A 19428-nucleotide genomic window follows, 5' to 3' on the forward strand; every position below is an offset into this window, starting at 1 on the left:
ACAAGATTGTCCTTTCTAGCTGAAATGCACATTTTTTGTTCTTGTATCATGACATGACACAACTTAAAGTTTGCTTACTATCTAAATATTCTGGCTTTGTCAAAAAAATGAAAGGAAATATTTTAACAATTATGGAATCTGCTTGTAATTTGCATTTTGAAAACAAATACCAACACAAGTCTAAAAATGCAGATACACTACAAGAAAAAATGGAAAATACTTACAGACTTACTAAACTGCAAACTTTGCTTTGTAAAAGAAAATATGGCCTGAAGAAGAGATGTGACAATTGGAACAATGAAGATAGGTGAGAAAAGATGTTGGTTGTTCCAAGTTAGCCGTGTGTAAAATTTTGTGCCAGTAAAAACAAAATCGGAAGTTCATGAAAGGAAAACATATGGGTAGAACAAGAAAGATGACAGTATAGAAAAATCAAAGCAATATGCTTTGAAATGGAAAAAAGCACAGGTGTCCAAAGCCGCAGACAGGTCCAAGAGAATCAGTAAAGATAAATTACCGTTTGATTTGGCCGTCAGAAATCGTTAGTGACTTTGGTTAGGGCCGTTTCTGTGGAGTGAAGGGAGCGGAAACCAGACTGTAAGGGGTCAAGGAGACAGTTCTCGGAGAGATAGTGGATAAGGCGGGAGTAGACCAAGCGTTCCAGGAGTTTGGAGATAAAGGGGAGATTTGACACGGTACGATAGTTGGCTGCACAGGACGGGTCCAGAGATGGTTTTTTCAATAGTGGGGTTATGATAGAGTGTTTGAAGGAGGAGGGAAAGACCCCAGAAGAGAGGGAGAGGTTAAAGATTTTAGTTAGGTGACAGCTGATAGCAGGAGAGAGAGACTGGATGAGGTGTGAAGGCATGGGGTCACTAGAGCAGGTAGTGGGGCGGTTGGAGGAGAGGAGCCTGGAAACCTCATCCTCCGTTACAGGCTCAAAAACTGAGAGTGATGAAGAGGAGACGTGGCTGGGAATTGGATCAGAACTTATAGGGGACTGGGAGAGGATTTCATCACGAATGTCATCAATTTTAGTTTTGAAGTATTTGGCCAGGTCTTCAGCACAGAGATTAGTGATTGAGGTCTGTGCTTTAGGCCGAAGGAGAGAGTTGAACGTGTCAAAAAGGCATTTTGGGTTGTTAGACAGAGAGGAGATGAGGTAGGTAAAATATGTTTGTTTGGCGAGGTGAAGAGTTGAGTAATAGGATTTAAGCATGAATTTATAGTGCAGCTAGTCTGAAAAAGTCCTAGTTTTCCTCCACAGACGTTCAGCACACCTAGAGCATCGCCTGAGAAAGCGGGTTGTCAGCATGTGCCAGGGTTGCTGTCTTCTGTGTAGGGAGGTTCGTGTTTTAGAGGGTGCCGTTTGATCCAGGGTAGACTTTAGGGTGTCATGGTAATGTTTGGCTGCTAGATTAGGGCAGGAGAGAGAAGAGATTGGTGATAGTGAAGATTGCAGAATGTCTATAAATTGACTGGTGCGTATGGCACGCAGGTTTCTGTAAGTGTACAAGGTTGTAGTGTCTGGAAGAGGACAGGAGTTACTGATAAAGAAAGAAGGTTGTGGTCAGAGAGCTCAAAAGGAGAATTAGTGAATTTAGAGATAGAGCAAAGTCTAGAGAAGATCAAGTCCAGTGTATTCCCATCTTTGTGTGTGGGAGAGTCAGTAAGCTGTGAAAGGGCAAAGGAGGAGGTTAGAGACAGAAGCCAAGAGGCAGAAGAGGAGATTGGGGTATCAATGGGGATATTAAAATCACCCATGATGAGTCCAGGTGTTTCTGAGGAAAGAAAGTGAGGGAGCTAAGTGGCAAAATGATCCAGGAACATTTGGGGAGAACCAGGAGGACGATAGATGACCACCACTCTGAGAGACAATGGGCGGAAGAGCCTGAGGGTGTGGACCTCAAAAGAGGGAAATGTGAGTGACGGTAATGGGGGGATGACTTGAAAAGTGCATTGTGGGGCTAGAAGCACCCCAACTTCTCCACCATGCCTGGTGTCAGATCTGGGGGGTATGGGAAAAGTGAAGGTCACCATAAGAAAAAGCAGCGAGAGAAGCAGTGTCAGAAGGTTGTATCCATGTTTCTGTGAGATCCAGCAGATTAAGAGAATTAGTGAGAAATAAGTCATGAATCTGGGTGAGCTTATTGCACACGGATCGAGAGTTTAGAAGAGCGCAGTTAAAGTTTGTAGTGGTTCCGCAAGAGGCAGGTAGAGCAAATATTAGTGAAAGGTGGGCCAGGGTTAGGAGCAATGTCTCCAGCAGCTAAAAGCAGAAGAAAGAAGAGGGAGAACAGATGGCTGGGTGAAGTGATGGAGCGACTTCTGTGCTGTACCATAGAATGAGGTGACTCTGGGTGGTTTATGATGATGAGCAGTGCATGCGAGCAATACATAGGTGAGGGAAGGAAGCATGAACAGATGTATATAGAGTCCACCGGAGAAATCGGTGGGGGATAGAAGAGAAAATGTATCGCAATGATGTAAGTAATAAGTGAGTGCATGTTTTTTTTTTTTTCTGAAAAAGAGTGACTTACTCTTTAATAATAATAATAATAATAATAATAATAATAATAATAATAATAATAATTCATAATATCATTTGTTTGGTATATGCTATTTATATGACAATTAATAATATCATTTGTTTGGTATATGCTATATATATGACAATTAATAATATCATTTGTTTGGTATATGCTATATATATGACAATTAATAATATCATTTGTTTGATATATGCTATATATATTACAATTAATAATATCATTTGTTTGGTATATGTTACTGTATATAATACAATTAATAATATCATTTGTTTGTTATATGCTATATAATACAATGAATAATATGTTGTATAATACAATTAATAATATCATTTGTTTGGTATGTGTTACATGAAGCCAGAACGTGTCATATCTGCGATTTGTGCATTTGCTGTGAAGTAATAAAGGTTAGTGATTCCATATTTTTAGCTAGGGTTGTATACAAAAAGCATGCAGCCCATTCTCATGAAAAAGTGGTCATTACTCTTTTACATTAAAATTTATCGTGTACAGTCATTCATCACAGCCTAATCCCTGTGCACTTAAATGTAATTGTGTGTCACTTGCGCTTTAGGACACCTGTTAGAGAAATAAACAATGTGTTTACCAAACAAAATGTCGCATTTAGTCTTCCTCTGCTCATAAGACTCGCTGACAGAAATCACTTGTGTATAATACAGCACTTACTGCTTTATAGGTTTCATTTTGCGAATGTCAGTAAAATGATTAAAGCGTTTTCAGAAAGGAAATGACTCATTGTGCATCTCATTGTGTTAAAATAAACACATTCCCGTTGTCCTGCATAGTGCATTCATTTCTTTCTCCTTTCTGTTTTTTTCCCCCTTCCCTTTATACCATTCTTTTGCAGTATTGATTGGTGGCTGCGCTGTATTTGATAGTATTGTATCAGCACTTAGGAGGTGTTTGTAAGAAGTAGTTAAATATTTCTTAAGTTAACAAATGATTTACTGTCAAACACATTCCCACCAGTTTGAAAAATGAATCCAGTTTGCTTTAGTTACTTTAAAGCTAATAGAGCCACTGGCTACACATTACAAGTAATCTGTATGCATGGTCTCTGTGTCCTATTTCCTCTACAGTTTATTTGTTGTGGTCACATTACTGATTTTGATGTAAGTGTAGGCGGTTGTGGTTTATTAATTAAGCAGTTACATGTCAGATCTTACGTCCACCATTGGGTTGGGCTGAATATATTTTTTGAATCAGAAATATTTTTAACTATTAAAAAAAGCAAATATGTATTTTCTTGAAAAAAGTAGCTTATGAATATGAATTTCACTACTTTACATTATATAAAGGGGTTGTCCAGGTTTTTAAAAAACACGGCTATTGTCTCATGGCTATTGACTCTTAAAAATAGCGCCACACACTGTTTTTGCAGTCCACAAATTTTTTTTTAGATATATTTCCATCCTCTATGTATCCCGTCCCTCTGTCTCTTTTTCTCTTTATCTAATCTATGTTCTTTATTTGCTGCATTGTATTACTTTTCAAAGAATAATCCTGATTTTGTTTTAATTTCTAACAGGTTTGGGTAATAAAACAACCTAAACTGTCAAGTCTAAAACGTGAAGATTACTGGACTAGAAAATACATGGTGTACTACATTATATGATGGTACTGTGTGTTTTGTTTGTCCGAGACTGTTTACTTACTATATATTTAGTCCAATTGTACTATAAAAGTTTTTAGTTTTTTTTTAATAGACAGTAGTACTGGGTATGTGGGGCAATGCATCTGAATACCAATAGTCTCATTGATCAGCTGTCCTTAGTGAACAGACACTTTAATAAAGGAACCCAAGATTTTCCAGGATTTTCTTTATCCTTTGAGTTAATGAGGCCAAGTTATAATACAGTGTAATATGTTTCTATTACCTTTGTGCGCTTCTATGCCCTGTTTTCAACACCTGGAAGTGCTGTAGTGTAAGTCTTTTAATTTAACTGTTGTCTCTGACCTTTTCCAGCATATTATACATCCAGAGACAATATGTCATAAGTCACATGGCCTCCAGGGGGAGTGACTATGCTGCAATGGGTGGGTAGACCGCAGGGTGGAAGGGATTTACTGAAGTATTGATATTCACATACCCTCTGCAGCATAGCCAAGCCCCCTTGAGAACCTGTGACTTGTGACATTTTCTCTGGCCACATGGAATGATGGAAAACTAGAGACTAGCACTAAAACACATCCGTTTCGGTCCTGTGCATGAAAATGGGATAAAGCACATAACACAGTATTATACCTTGCTATCATGGGCTCAAAGACTGAAGAAAACAAAATCCTGGAATTATCCCTTAAATTATAATTCTCATGATAGGTCTAACTTTTTGTTCTTAATGACTTCTCTTTGTTTTTTTTTAAAGACGACTGCCATGTATTTGACAGTATCTGACTGTACTCGAAATGGATGTAAGACATGGAGCCTATTGAACCAGGTATGTCCAGCAATACTCATCTCACTTAATCTTAATTAAGATGTATTTAGTTTCAGATAATCATGAGGTTTAACCACTGAAAAAAACAATATATACAGGAGTATACCTAGAGTACTTGGCACCCGGGGTGGAACAAATATTTGGCACCACCCCTCATAAATACACTTTAAATAACGCCATATGTGTATGAATATTGCCATTTTTTGCAATTTCCCCCTCAATTCTTCAATAGAAATTCTTGAGTCAAATGATGAAAGTCAAATGATGAAATCTCATAACTTGTATTGAGTAAAAGCAGGGGATAAAATCCATCCAAAACACCTACACTATAATAAAAACACGCCACAAAACTGGATGATGGAGGAGAAAGATGTATTTTGCAGTATTTTGTGTTTAAAAAAAATATTTTTAGCCAAAATAATACCAAACTAAAGTTGTGTGTGTTTGTAGCCTAACGGTGGTATACTTTTAAATCATACAAATATCAAATCTGCTGAATAAAGAAGGAATACAGTTCAGATGCATGTGAATTAGTGTATATGGAGAAATCTAAGGTTGGCAGGGCTGGGACAATCCTGCTGGGATCTACCATATTGATTCACCTGATTCCAGATGGTTTTTAAACTGATTCCACTGAAATGCTACAGAATTTTTGAGTGAATCTTAAATAGACGTAAAGAGGAAGTCATGTTTATGTTTAAAGCTGCCTGGGGTCCGCATGAAAATGATGACAGGTTCCCTAGAAACAGTTAAAGGAGTTGTCTTAGAAATAACATTGATAATTTATCTACAGAATAGATAAAAAATGTGTGATCACTTGGGTACAATGCTCAGGACCACAGTTATAGTGATTGGTCGGGGTCCCTCATGACTTCCATATGTTGCAGTGGTTTACATGGGCTTTGCAGTGGTCATGATATATTCATATTTCTCAGTCTTGTAGTGCACAGTTTTAATCATGTCCTAGGTGTGGAGCTCCACCAAATGCTCCCTTAGAACATCCTATACACCATCCTAGGACACATAACAATTCTGCCATAGCGGGGGTAAGGAACTCACATTTCTCTGAAGTTCTTCTTTATTTTTACAAAAAATGCAGAGGATACAAACTGTCAAGGGGGGCCCTTGACAGTTTGCGCAGTGACCCCTCCCTTGTCATAAAGAAAGCTGACAAGGGGGGGCATTGTGCTGATGAATAGAGTCATGTATTTGGAAGAGGCTCAGAAACAGTCAAAGGATGATAGAGTATATAGAAAGCTAAAATCAACCGTGGCATTAAAAAAGGAAATTGTTTTATTTCTGTCGCTGATTGTACAACATATGTTGAGCAATTTGAGAGTTGATTTCCTCAGGGTTCCCATATTGTACCTACTTCCCAAGGTCCACAAGGATCGCGACAGCCCACCAGGTCACCCGATCATTTCTGGTTCGGGTTCCCTGTTGGAGCCACTCGGGATCCTTGTGGACAGTTTCCTACAACCAGAGGTGAAGACATTACCTATGTGTCTCTGGGACACTAGCCAGTTTTTGTGTGAATTGAATCAAGTTGATGCGCCTGGTGTGCGGTTTCTATGCACCCTTGATGTACAGAGTCTGTACACCAATTTTCCCCAAGCAGAAAGAAGCAGAAGTGTACAGGAGTTATTATTTAGAAATAACAGGCTTACAAATGCAATTATTGCATTTTTGATGGCATTACTGGATTTCCTTTTATCAAAAAATGATTTATGAAATGAATATGCTCCACCGACACAGCTTTCACTCACCTAGTGTTTTTCGGGGGCTCCCAAAAAGTCAGCTGTTTCGGGCAAAAAGAATATCTAGTACAGACAGTGAGTGTTGAAAATCAGAAAAACAGATTGTGAAGACATTTATGGATAGATGTTATGATAAGAAACAGCTACTGGAGGCAGGAAAGGAAGTTAGGATAATGGACAGAAGAGAAATGATGAAAATTAAACCTAAAGAAAAGAAGGTATGTAATCAAGCCGTGTATACAGGCACATATGACAGACACATCCCTATGATTCGACAGGTAGTGCAGAAATATTGGGGTTTATTCAGGTCTGACCCTAAATAGTGCACCTTGTTAAGGGAACCCCATCTCTTTGTTCATACTAAAGGTAAGACAAAATTCCAGTAGCTGTAAGGCCACCCCATCATTTAAAGATGATGATGACTTGATGACATGAACGATGGGATATGGCACTACACAAATGTTCTTGTACACTGATAAATAGTCTCATTGATAAACATAATAGTATGATTAATACTGTATCTGACAAACTTGATGACTGTATATATGAACTGTCTGATTTAAAACACCTAAACGAGTATCCTGGGTGGGATAAAAATACAACTACAAAAATTAAAAAATTTTAAAAAGAGGTGTCTATGCAAAAAAACTGAACAAACTCAGTAGGGACAGATCTGACTACAAAAATAATAACATAAAATACTGGTTTAAAGAGCCTGACAACACAAATTCAAATAAATATATTTTTTTCAATACAAAACAACACAAAAAAAAACCCTATGCTCGACAATAAAATACTAACAATGCCACAAAAAAAAACCACGCCCGGCTCCTATTCCTCTGAATATCAAACCGATCCCGGCCCCAAGGAAAATCCAGACAACCAGCCCGCCGCTCGAGACATCTAATATCACACAACCTCAGATTACAATCACCTCTAAATCCATCCCAGAAGAACTTTTGGAATTTGTCCAAAACTCTGCATCCTCTCTTTCATCTGGACAGTTCCAACCACCAGCAGTACAGGAGGAAGACATCAACTTTGAAGACTCTCTCATCATGATTCATGGAAGCCTGACATTGACGAAGGAACAAGTCTCTCAGGAGTCCTAGCACCATTTTTTCACCCTGTGCACCAACCTTGCAACGGATTAAGATACCAATGAAGATGCTCTGTTTGCCTCCAACCACACCTTACTTGCCGAGTCTTTTTTAGGACTTCTACCTGTCCTACACCAAACACCGGATCCACCACTCTACTCAACAGTACATCTAGCAGCACCCATTCGCCCTCTGAGAACAAAAAGAAAAAAAAGAGAGGAAGAAGAGGAGGATGTAAAAAGAATGAAACTGTCAACCAACAAGACAAACCCTTCGCTTCACTAACTACAGATGCCACGGACACTGAAATTACAATGGATACCGTTAAAATATTTAACTTGTCAAAAAGAGCCTAGAAACCAATAGAATTGAACATCCTAGCCAAAGAATTATCCTTTTGTCCCTCGAGACAATAAAAATAAAAACTTTGATTTATTTTTGGACCTGAATGCTTTCATCAGAAAACTTACCTTGAAAAGACACTTTAATTTACCAAGAATATGGTCAAATGACCAACTGAATGAACCTAAAAAACAGAATACTTGACCTCACTGGAGCCACCCCCTATGGATACAGGCTTGAAACCCAAATCAAGCTTCTATCCCATCCATCACTGAGGGCACTTTATGTAATGCCCGATGTATTCCGAGACTGGCTATGAACAATAATAAGAAAAGAACAAATCATTCTAATCTCTGCTTTCAACAAAGAGAAGCCCTCAAAACCCTTGCCAATGATGACACCTTTATAATAAAATCAGCAGGTAAAGGAGGCGGAATAGTGGTTCTTAATAGGGATCAATACTTCTCCCAATCAAACCGACTCCTATCTGACAAATCATTCTACATTACTCTGGATAAAAATCTGGCATCCGACTATGCCAAGGAAATGGATACCCTACTAGAAACTGGTCTGAGAGATGGAGTCCTCAACAAACAAGAATTCAACTTCATAAAGATTTCAGAACCCGATATCCCCTTGTTTTACCACCTGCCAAAAATTCACAAACATCCAACCAATCCACATGGCCACCCAAGTATATCTGGAATTAATTCCTTAACATCAAATTTGTCACAATACATTGACTTTCATCTTCAGAAATATGTTGGCAAACTACCATCTTACACCTGCGATACCAGTGATTTAATCAACTCCGTTATAGATTTACAGTGGAAGGAACATTATTCTTCCTGACTATGGATATCACGTCCTTATACACCATCATACAACACAATAAAGGAATTTCAGCTGAATCCCACTACCTTGACCACGATGAAGAGATGCCTGGAAAACAATTTACTTTTCTACTAGAAGCCATCAAATACATCCTGGGACACAATTTCTTCAAAGTCAATCACCACATCTACTGCATTGCGGGACCGCGATAGGGATGCTGTTCACTCCCAGCCTGGCTAACCTTTTTATGAGGGCCTTCGAAGAGATACTCATTTATCAGAACCCCTTCTTCAAGCATTATATGACATTCCACAGATACATCGACAACATCTTCATTGTGTGGGACAACGGCGAATCAGATCTCAAGCAATTCATATCCTCTCTGAATGAAAATTCCTGGAATGTCCATTTCACATATACCCATGTCGACAATAATGCGGAATTCCTAGACGTCGAAGTCTCACACGACGCTCATAACCACATCAAAACCAAAACTTTTTTTTAAGGCTGTTGACGGGAACAGTTATCTAGATTATACCAGCTGCCATTTCGAGAAATGGACAAGAAACATTCCCATGGACAATACAAATGTATCCTTCGCAATTGCACATTCAAGGCGGATTTCCATATCCAGAGCAAAATTTTGGACAACAGGTTCATGGCAAAGGGCTATCCAACATCCATCATCAAAAACAGTAAATTCAAAGCCAGTCCCTTGGATCAAAAAGCCTGTCTCCAACCCAGAAATACCAGCTCCACTGAAGACACACCTGCAACCAATACCCATTCCTACAATTTTCTCACAACATATTCCAGCGATCATAAAAATATTAAACCAATACTTCAGACTCACTGGAACGTACACCTGATGGATCCCTTTCTAAAGAACATTCTATCATCACGTTCCCACATCACATTCAGAAAAAAACATGTCCCTAAAGAATATCCTGGCTCCGAGCAAATTGAAGAACATCACAAAAATCCACCTTCTTGAGTGAAACCATAACAGGATCCTTCCATTGCTGCACCCCTAACTGCAAATGCTGCCAAAATATAAAAAATCGGTGCAAAGAATTTACATAAATACAACAGGTGAAACTTTCCAAATTAAATCTCTTATGCCATGCAAATCAAATTAGGTTATTTATTTATTGGAATGCCCTTGTGGGACCCAATATGTGGGATGTACCACCCAGATGCTGTGCACCAGACTAAATAAACACTGGTCTAATGTAAAAAATGGCTATCACCTACATAGTGTATCTCGACACGCTGCGCTGAAACACGGCTGCGAATTCTCCAATTTTTCTGTAATACCGATTAAACACATCTCATCCACCTGCCATCGATATTACCCACAGCGGTGTAGAAGAGAGAATTTTGGGATTTTTAAACTGAAAACTTTAATACCGCTGCGTTTGAATGAATATTTACAATTTCCCCCCTTTATTCAGCATTAGAGAGGCACAAGGCTGATTGGCCACTCTCCTGTCATCAGGTTGCAACTGATTGCTCACCTTTCCACATGTAACAATATGACTACTCTCATAGAAAACCATTCTAAACCTGATTGGCTGACCAGCTCCTTTTGAATGGATCGTTTGGCGCCCTCACATCGGTAAGTTTGTGATTGGTTGATATGACATCAAGAATACAGCTTACTGTTCATACGCATCCAAGTCGGCATCATTCTGACTGGCCATCTTTCTTTTGAAAACATCTGATGGAGCACCATGGATTGGCTGAAAGCCGGAACACGTGACTATATAAAACAAAGCTCCCAGCCCGGTCCGTACGCAAGAAAAATTATGTCAGGGCCATCGAGCCGTGTGATTGGTCGCCACTTTTATGAATGAACAAGCACGAATCCAGTACGGTAATAGCCTGAAGTATTTCCCATACTTTAAAACATTCATTTCCCGTTACACAAACAACCACAACATATAAAATATTGCACCCACTACCAATTTTATTGTATGTTTGCTGAATTCTATTAAATAAATGTTTTTATGCACAACAATATGTCATGGAAGCGCTATACAAACCACCCATGTCACGCCCCTGGGCTGGCCCCCGGCCCTGGTTTTTTGGTGCTCTTTTTACTATTTAAATGTAACAGTACTGTAAAAATTTAGACATCTTTTATTCTGCAATTGAGAAAGGGGTAACGAAATGCATCTTCCATTATTGTCCACCACATGTATGCACTAATAAATGTGAATACTTTGTTTTAAACCAGACTGGAATTGAATTTGGTCTCCGAAAGGCAGCACCACTGCAGATCATCTTTTACCTCCAATATCCACAAAATTCCAGGGAAATGCTATTTTAGGTGCTCTAGTGAAAATGTGATATACCTACTGAAGTGCCCCTGTGGGATGGGGTACATAGGGCAGACAAGCAGAATTGTGAAAATTTGAATTTCAGAACATAAAAGTGCCATACGCAAGATTTTTCCTCCCTATGTGCATAACCTTACATTTATCTGTGTTCGACCTCATCTGCCATGTCACTCATTACTGGGCAGTTATGCTCTGACACTCCCATTGACATCAATAGGAACTTAAGGCCTGTCCCTTCCCCTGTGCTGACCATGGCTTAGAGAAAGTTGTGGATCAATGCTTCACATTGATGCTGGTTTTGCCTTTGTGAGGCTTCCCTAAAGATGGCCAGTCGACAGCTAACCCCTTCAAATTCCCTGGCCAAGTGTCCTATGTTTTCTGAATAGGGAAAGGTACGAAAGCTGCTGCTAGATGGCTCTGGAGGTGGCTTATCTTCCCAAGAACAAATTGATGGGGTAATTGGAACCATAAATTCCTGGTCCTTTTCATGCCTGACATCTTTCATCTAGGGAGGGTTGAAAGGCCGCCATTCACATTAGCTGGTTGGCTGGTCTTGCCAAATTCAGCATGTTTGGCTGACACATTTATAATGTGTATAGCAACTTTAGAGGGGTTTTCCATTATTACCCCCTTCCCGACCCATGACATACATGTACGTCATGGGTCGGGTGGGTGGACATGACGGGGACCCGTGGGTTGGTCTGCGTCATGACCAGGAGATGTCTGCTGCTATCAGCAGCTGACATCTGCCGGTAATGAAGGACATCGGAGATCGGAGATCTAACTGGTTAAATACTGTGATCTATTTAAATGCTGCTATTCCCTGGTCTCTAGTGGTCCTAAATTAGCTGGATCATGAAAGGGTTAAAAAAAACATAGCTGTTTTCCAGAAACAGCGCTATTCTAGACACAAGTTTAGGTGCAACCATTGAACCAAGTTGTAATACCACATACGCCCTGTGAACAGGTGTGGTGCTGCTTTTAGACAAGAGCACCTATGTCTTATAAATTCTGGATATACCCTTTAAAGTTATACCCTTTAAAAGAGTAATCCACTGGCCAGCATTCGGAACTAAATGTTCCAAAGACTGTTTTTGTGCTGTGGGGATCGTCCACGCCCCTTGTGACATCATGACCATGCCCCCTCAATGCAAGTCTATGGGAGGGGGTATGACGGTAATCACGCCCCCTCCCAATAGACTTGTATTAAGGGGGGCATGGTCATGACATCACAAGTGGCATTGCCAACCACTGCAGTGTGCGAAAACAGCATTCGTAACATTTAGTTCCGAACGCTGGCCAGTGGAGTACTCCTTTAAAGTTTGCTTGTCTATGGGCACATATCCTAGCCACTAAAGACCACATATTGTAGTACTGGATCTGAAACAGTAAAATATAGTTTCTTTTTTATTGCTATTCGAAATTTTTATCAGTATAAAACATAATAAAGTCAGGCAAGCACTAGTTAAGGTTTCGGGCTTTTGCAGGTAGCAAAGCTTTAGCTTTGAAGAGTGTCATGAAGATCTGTTTTAATCCTTCTTGCCTCACACAATCAAAGGCTTTTTTTGTAAATGATGATGAGAGAATTATCTCGTGTATCAGAGCCCTCGGCTCCCATTTCAGGTTCAGTGGCAAGTTAAGAGAAGCACTCGGAGCAGCTGTGCAAGTGAAGGTGAAAAGTGTTGTAGCTTTCAGATAACCATAATGATCCTCAGTACAACAGTAATCAACTAACTGGCTTATCACTTCTCTATCAGCGCCGCTGATCACTGGCTGATCTAATGCTGAAGCATTTGCTTTGTCACTCAGCAGGAGAGCACAGTCAAGCACACTTAGCAGCGGGAACCAATAGAATTGATAAATTTTACTTAAACAGCATGCCAGGGAAGACTTGTGCCGAGAATGACATCATCGTTAAAACTCCAGAGTCTACAGCAAACAACAAAGAGCATCCTCATTTCTGCTTTGTTTTTATTGCTTATCAAATAGAGAAAAAAATTGATGATTTCAAGCAAAGACAGAATAAAAACAACATGTGAGTAACAACATGTGTGGCCTTATATAAAGTATTATTATTACGGTATAAATACAACAGCTAGTGTATGTTATGCCTATTATTTGACTTAGAAGAATTATCAAGACATAGGAACAAGACAGACCTGCATTCTAAAAGGAGGACATGGTAATCTCCATCCATCTATATATATAAAACTCAATGGGGGACATTTACTAATCTAGTCTATTCTGGGTATGCTTATAGACCAGCGTATGTGGTAGTCTCCTGCCTATTGTGCTCCTAATTTATCAAAGGTCTCACAGCCCTTGATAAATTCTGTCCTCAGACTTCAGGGTCTACAGCTTAAACAGCATTTAGACCTACTCCAACATGGTCTGACATTTCAGCGTATTTTGGGCAGATGCAACTTGTCGCACAAAAGTCGCACTTGATAAATTCAGCACCAATGCATTTTCCAATGCATTTCCGTCTAAAATAGACTTGCATGCATCATGTTCTAAAAATCCTCTAGAGCAAAAGTCGCAGAAAAGTCGCACATGATTAGACTGCGACTTTCTGTGAGACAAATTTAGACAGGAAAAACCAGTCTAAATCCTTTGATAAATCTCCCCCAATGTGTGTATGTATGTGTGTATGTTCCAGCATCATGTCCAAACGGCTAAAGATATTAACATGAAACTTGGCACACATGTTACTTATATGTCAACAACAAACATAGGATAGGTGATTTAACCCTTACTCACCCCCATTTGCCAGGGGCGGGGTTTATGTTTAAAGTCCCACACAAGTCAATGGGAAATATATGTTACTGCATAACTTCCAAACGGCTGGAGATATTTTTGATAATACTTGGTCACATGTTACTTATATGTCCACTTAAAATATAGGATAGTTAATTTAACCCTTAACTACCCCCATGTGTGAGGGTCGGGGTTATTGTTTAAAGTTCCATGCAAATCAATGGGAAATGTATGTTCCAACATAACTTCCGTACGGCTGGAGATATTTCAATACTTGGTACACATATTACGGGTTGGAATAGGAGGTTGGGATAGGAGGTCGGGATATGAGGACGGGATATGAGGACGGGATATGAGGATGGGATATGAGGACGGGATAGGAGGACGGATAGGAGGATGGGATAGGAGGATGGGATAGGAGGACTGGGATAGGAGGAGCGGGATAGGAGGACCGGGATAGGAGGTCGGGATAGGAGGTAGAGATAGGAGGTCGGGATAGGAGGACAGGATAGGAGGTTGGGATAGGAGGACGGGATAGAAGGTCAGGATAGTAGGTTGTGATAGGAGGTCAAGAGGTCGGAATATGAGGACGGGATGTGAGGATGGGATATGAGGTTGAGATATGATGATGGGATAGGAGGTCGGGATAGGAGGTCGGGATATGAGGACAGGATATGGGGTTGGGATATGACAACAATATATGAGGACGGGATATGAAGTAAAAAGCTTCCTCCTTTGTTTATTTTCCTCACCAACAAGGATTAGGAAGGAAAAACCGGGCAATGCCGGGTACTCAGCTAGTTGTTAACTAAAACAAGGGTATAAATAAATCCTGAGGCTACTTTCAGAGTAGTGTAATATGGGCACGTGTTGGGTTCACATATATCAGACGTCCGGCACAGCTTCCCCCCCCCCCCCCCCCGGTGCTTACCTGATGCTAGAAATGATCCCATTCATTTGACAGTTCACAATCATCCAGCGTCTCAATTTTGACGGTGGATGGTTGGACATGCTGGAGGGCACTGGACAGGGGAACCCAGCTTGCTACGTTACCTTGTCCGCCATCCAGAAAAAATGGACACCGGAAGCCATACAATTGATGACAACTTGTCATCAGTTGTGGTATCAGTTGCATTGAGATCTAGGCTGAGTTCACCTATGCCGGATGCTGGACATATGTGAACCCAGCCTTGCATAGATCTACATTTAAAGGGGTATTCCAGAGGAAATAGCCGTACTATCAGAGTCTTTGGGTGAGCCAGGTAGGTGAGTACAGCTGTTTTCCTTTTATAAGGCAGCCTGGGCACATTTATTAAAACAAACAAAATAAACAAACAAACAAAAAAAACAAAACAAAAAAAAAAAAAAACTATTTCCTAGACAATCATTTTATAGTTTTAACTCTTAAGGTATTAAAAGATGAACAGTAGTTTCACAATTGCCCTTTCCAGTGTCTTTTTGATCAGGATTGTAAAGAAAAATTTAAAAAATCCACCCTGTGACATAGTTTGTAGTAATATAGTTCATAAGGTTGAAAAAAGACCAGAGTCCATATAGTTCAACCTATATCCCTGATGAGTCCCTACTGTGTTGACCTGGATTGATGAATTCTTGTTTTCTGCTTTTTGCAGTTTTGTGTCGGTGTACCTTTTCAGTTCCTACAAAATTATAGGTATTTTGATACTGGATATACTTTCAGTAAAATTTATAGCTGAAATCTTTTTTTCATACCAATGCCTGACTGTTTTCATTACTGCCATACATATTGTATGAAATGAGGAAATGGATAGCGGAGTAGGGAATGGATCATTGAGAACGTCAACAGATCATTTGAATAGTTGGACTTATTTAAAAATGCACAATGTAATCGGTATTAAAATTAAATATCTATTCCTTCTTCAGTGATTTACAAATTTCGCCTTTTTTTACTTTACCAGGACCTTAAAGGTGTACTCCGGTGTTTAACTTTTCTTTTTTTTTTTTTTTATCCTGCCCAGGCTACTGGCATAGAAAAAAACCTGGAAGAAGACTGGTGCTGGGGCTCAATATGTTACACTGCCATTTAGCTAATCACTGGCTTAGGTGGGCCATCGGTTGTCTGGGCTACAGTCTGACCTGTCGACCCCCGCCAACCAGGAAGAGGACCACACCTGACAGTGGGGAAGCTATATCGGAGGCTGCAGGGGAGCAGCAGGAGGTAAATCCAGTTTGTTTTTTCTATTCCGGCAGCCTAGGCAGGATAAAAAAAAAAGATAAACCAAGGAGTACCCCTTTATTATTAGTCACTGTTTTATGTATAGTTCTATATGCACACACAATTTTTTTTTGTTTGTTTCCTTTTTTCCTTCTTTGCTCCTATGTCCACTCAAAGCCCTATTTCATCTCTCCTCTCATATAGCCAAATCTTTACAGACACCTATTAAACGAGATATATTGGATTAGAAAAACATGGCTACTTTCTTCTAAAAACTGATCAACGTGTATCTCACAGATCATATGTGATGTTGCCGTTCAATTCCATTGCAATGAATGAGGTTAAAGGGGTACTCCAGTGGAATACATTTTTTTTATCAACTGTTGCCAGAAAGTTAAACAGATTTGTAAATTACTTCCATTTAAAAATCTTAATCCTTCCAGAACTTATCAGCTGCTGTATAATACAGAGGAAATTCTTTTCTTTTTGAATTTCTTTTCTGTCTGTCCTCAGTGTTCTCTGCTGACACCTCTGTTCATTTAAGGAACTGTCCAGAGCAGGAACAAATCCTCATAGCAAACCTATCCTGCTCTGGACAATTCCTGACATGAACAGAGGTGTCAGCTGATAACTTTCTCTGTATTATACAGCAGCTGATAAGTACTGGAAGGATTAAGATTTTTTAATAGAAGTAATTTTAAAATTTGTTCAACTTTCTGTCTCCAATTGATTTTAAAAAAAAAAGTTTCCGACCGGAGTACTCCTTTAAACTGCAATTTGAAACACAACCTGTGGACAGGTTTGGCACTGTTTTTGGAAGAAAGCAGCCTGTTTATAATCCAGGGCAATCTGTTTTAATACTGACTACTCTGGCTTCCATCCCATCATCCAGTTTCCTGTATTTCATCTAAATACCTGGTTACTTATTTTTACTCCTTAATCCAGTGTTTCCCAACCAGGGTGCCTCCAGCTGTTGCAAAACTACAATTCTCAGCATGCCCGGACAGCCTTTGGCTGTCCGGGCATGCTTGGAGTTGTAGTTTGGCAATTCTTCTGATTTCCCACTATTTAAATACAGTACCAAAACAATGCTTACACTCTTTTAAATCTAACACTTCACTTCCTTTATGCGGGCATATATGGGGAGATTTATAAAGTTATTTAGAAGTTTTTCGAAAGTTTCCGTGCGGACATTCCACCGACAGCAGAACATGCTGGCACTAGGACCGCTTGGAAATGCATTTCTGTGCAGACTCAGCAGAAAGAATAGACATGATTTTTTCTTTTGCACACAGTAGGGGCACCAGTGTACGAGAAAGATGTAGTGGAGCTGGAGAGGGTTCAAAGATGGGCAACCGGAGTAATATTGGGGGGGGGGGGGGGGGGGATGGGAGGACCACAGTTTTTCTTCCTTCCTCTGGATCAACAGTAGGGATATAGGTTGGACTTGGTCTTTTTCCAACCTTATGAACTACCTAACCATCATGGGCAGGTTCCAAACCTGACCCAAATACAGTCCTTGCTTTTGTTGTACAGAAAATGATACTAGGCATTTAAGAGAGAGAAAGATGTGCACTAATGGGTACCTCTGTAAAAGTATAAACATTTTTTAAATATGTATATTTGTAGTATACATTGGTTAAAAAATGTGTATATTTTGGGGTGAAAAAATGCTGTCTCTGCAGCTATTGCCTGTATGTCTCTGTGAGCCCAAATACAGGAAGTGAGGGCAGAACAAGCAGGGCTCTGTGCAGGCTCCTGGCTTATCAATCATCTTGATGTGTGAGCCCGTAGCATGTCATAGAGCCTCACTGCACAGAGCCCTGCTTGTCCTCAGTGTACAGAGCCCTGCTTGTCCTCACTGCACACAGCTCTGCTCGTCCTCAGTGTACAGAGCCCTGCTTGTCCTCAGTGTACAGAGCACCGCTTGTCCTCAGTGTACAGAACCCTGCTTGCCCTCAGTGCACAGAGCCCTGCTTGTCCTCAGAGTACAGAGCCCTGCTTGTCCTCAGTGTACAGAGCCCCTCTTGTCCTCAGTGTACAGAGCCCCGCTTGTCCTCAGTGTACAGAGCCCTGCTTGCCCTCAGTGTACAGAGCCCCTCTTGTCCTCAGTGTACAGAGCCCCGCTTGTCCTCAGTGTACAGAGCCCTGCTTTTCCTCAGTGTACAGAGCCCTGCTTGTCCTCAGTGTACAGAGCCCTGCTTTTCCTCAGTGTGCAGAGCCCTGCTTGTCCTCAGTGTACAGAGCCCTGCTTGTCCTCAGTGTACAGAGCCCTGCTTGTCCTCAGTGCACATAGCCCTGCTTGTCCTCAGTGCACAGAGCCCTGCTTGTCCTCAGTGTACAGAGCCCTGCTTGTCCTCAGTGCACAGAGCCCTGCTTGTCCTCAGTGCAAAGAGCCCTGCTTGTCCTCAGTGTACAGAGCCCTGCTTGTCCTCAGTGTACAGAGCCCTGCTTGTCCTCAGTGCACATAGCCCTGCTTGTCCTCAGTGCACAGAGCCCTGCTTGTCCTCAGTGTACAGAGCCCTGCTTGTCCTCACTGTACAGAGCCCTGCTTGTCTTCAGTGCACAGAGCCCTGCTTGTCCTCACTGTACAGACCCCTGCTTGTCCATCCACACTTCCTGTATTTGGACTCCTCATAGAGACAAAAAGTCAATAGCTGCAGGGACAAAAATATACATATTTTTTTTAACCAATGTATATTACAAATATACATATAATGGTATTATCTACATTATATAAAACGTTTTTGTTGATGACAGGTATACTTTAAGGTGTTTTTTCTCCTCTTTGTAAGGTCTGATCCGGGTCACAGAGTTATGTTGTGTATGGCTTGGACTTAGTTATCCAAGTTATAACTCACAGTTACAAGACACCATGCCACCTGCCCGAAGCTCTGTATGCATCTAAATATAAGGGCTAACACGCACAAAGTGATTCCCTGCAGTGTGCATGTAGCAGCTGGGGATTGGCATGTGTAGCAAAGGATCGGTGCTGTATGCTGTTTCCATGCTACACGCACCGCTGCTACATGCTGATGCCCTGTTAGATACAGCAATCCCCTGCAGAATGTAAGGGATTGCTGTGTGTGAATAT

The sequence above is a fragment of the Hyla sarda genome, chromosome 1 (genome assembly GCF_029499605.1).
Source record: "Hyla sarda isolate aHylSar1 chromosome 1, aHylSar1.hap1, whole genome shotgun sequence".
NCBI lineage: Eukaryota > Metazoa > Chordata > Amphibia > Anura > Hylidae > Hyla > Hyla sarda.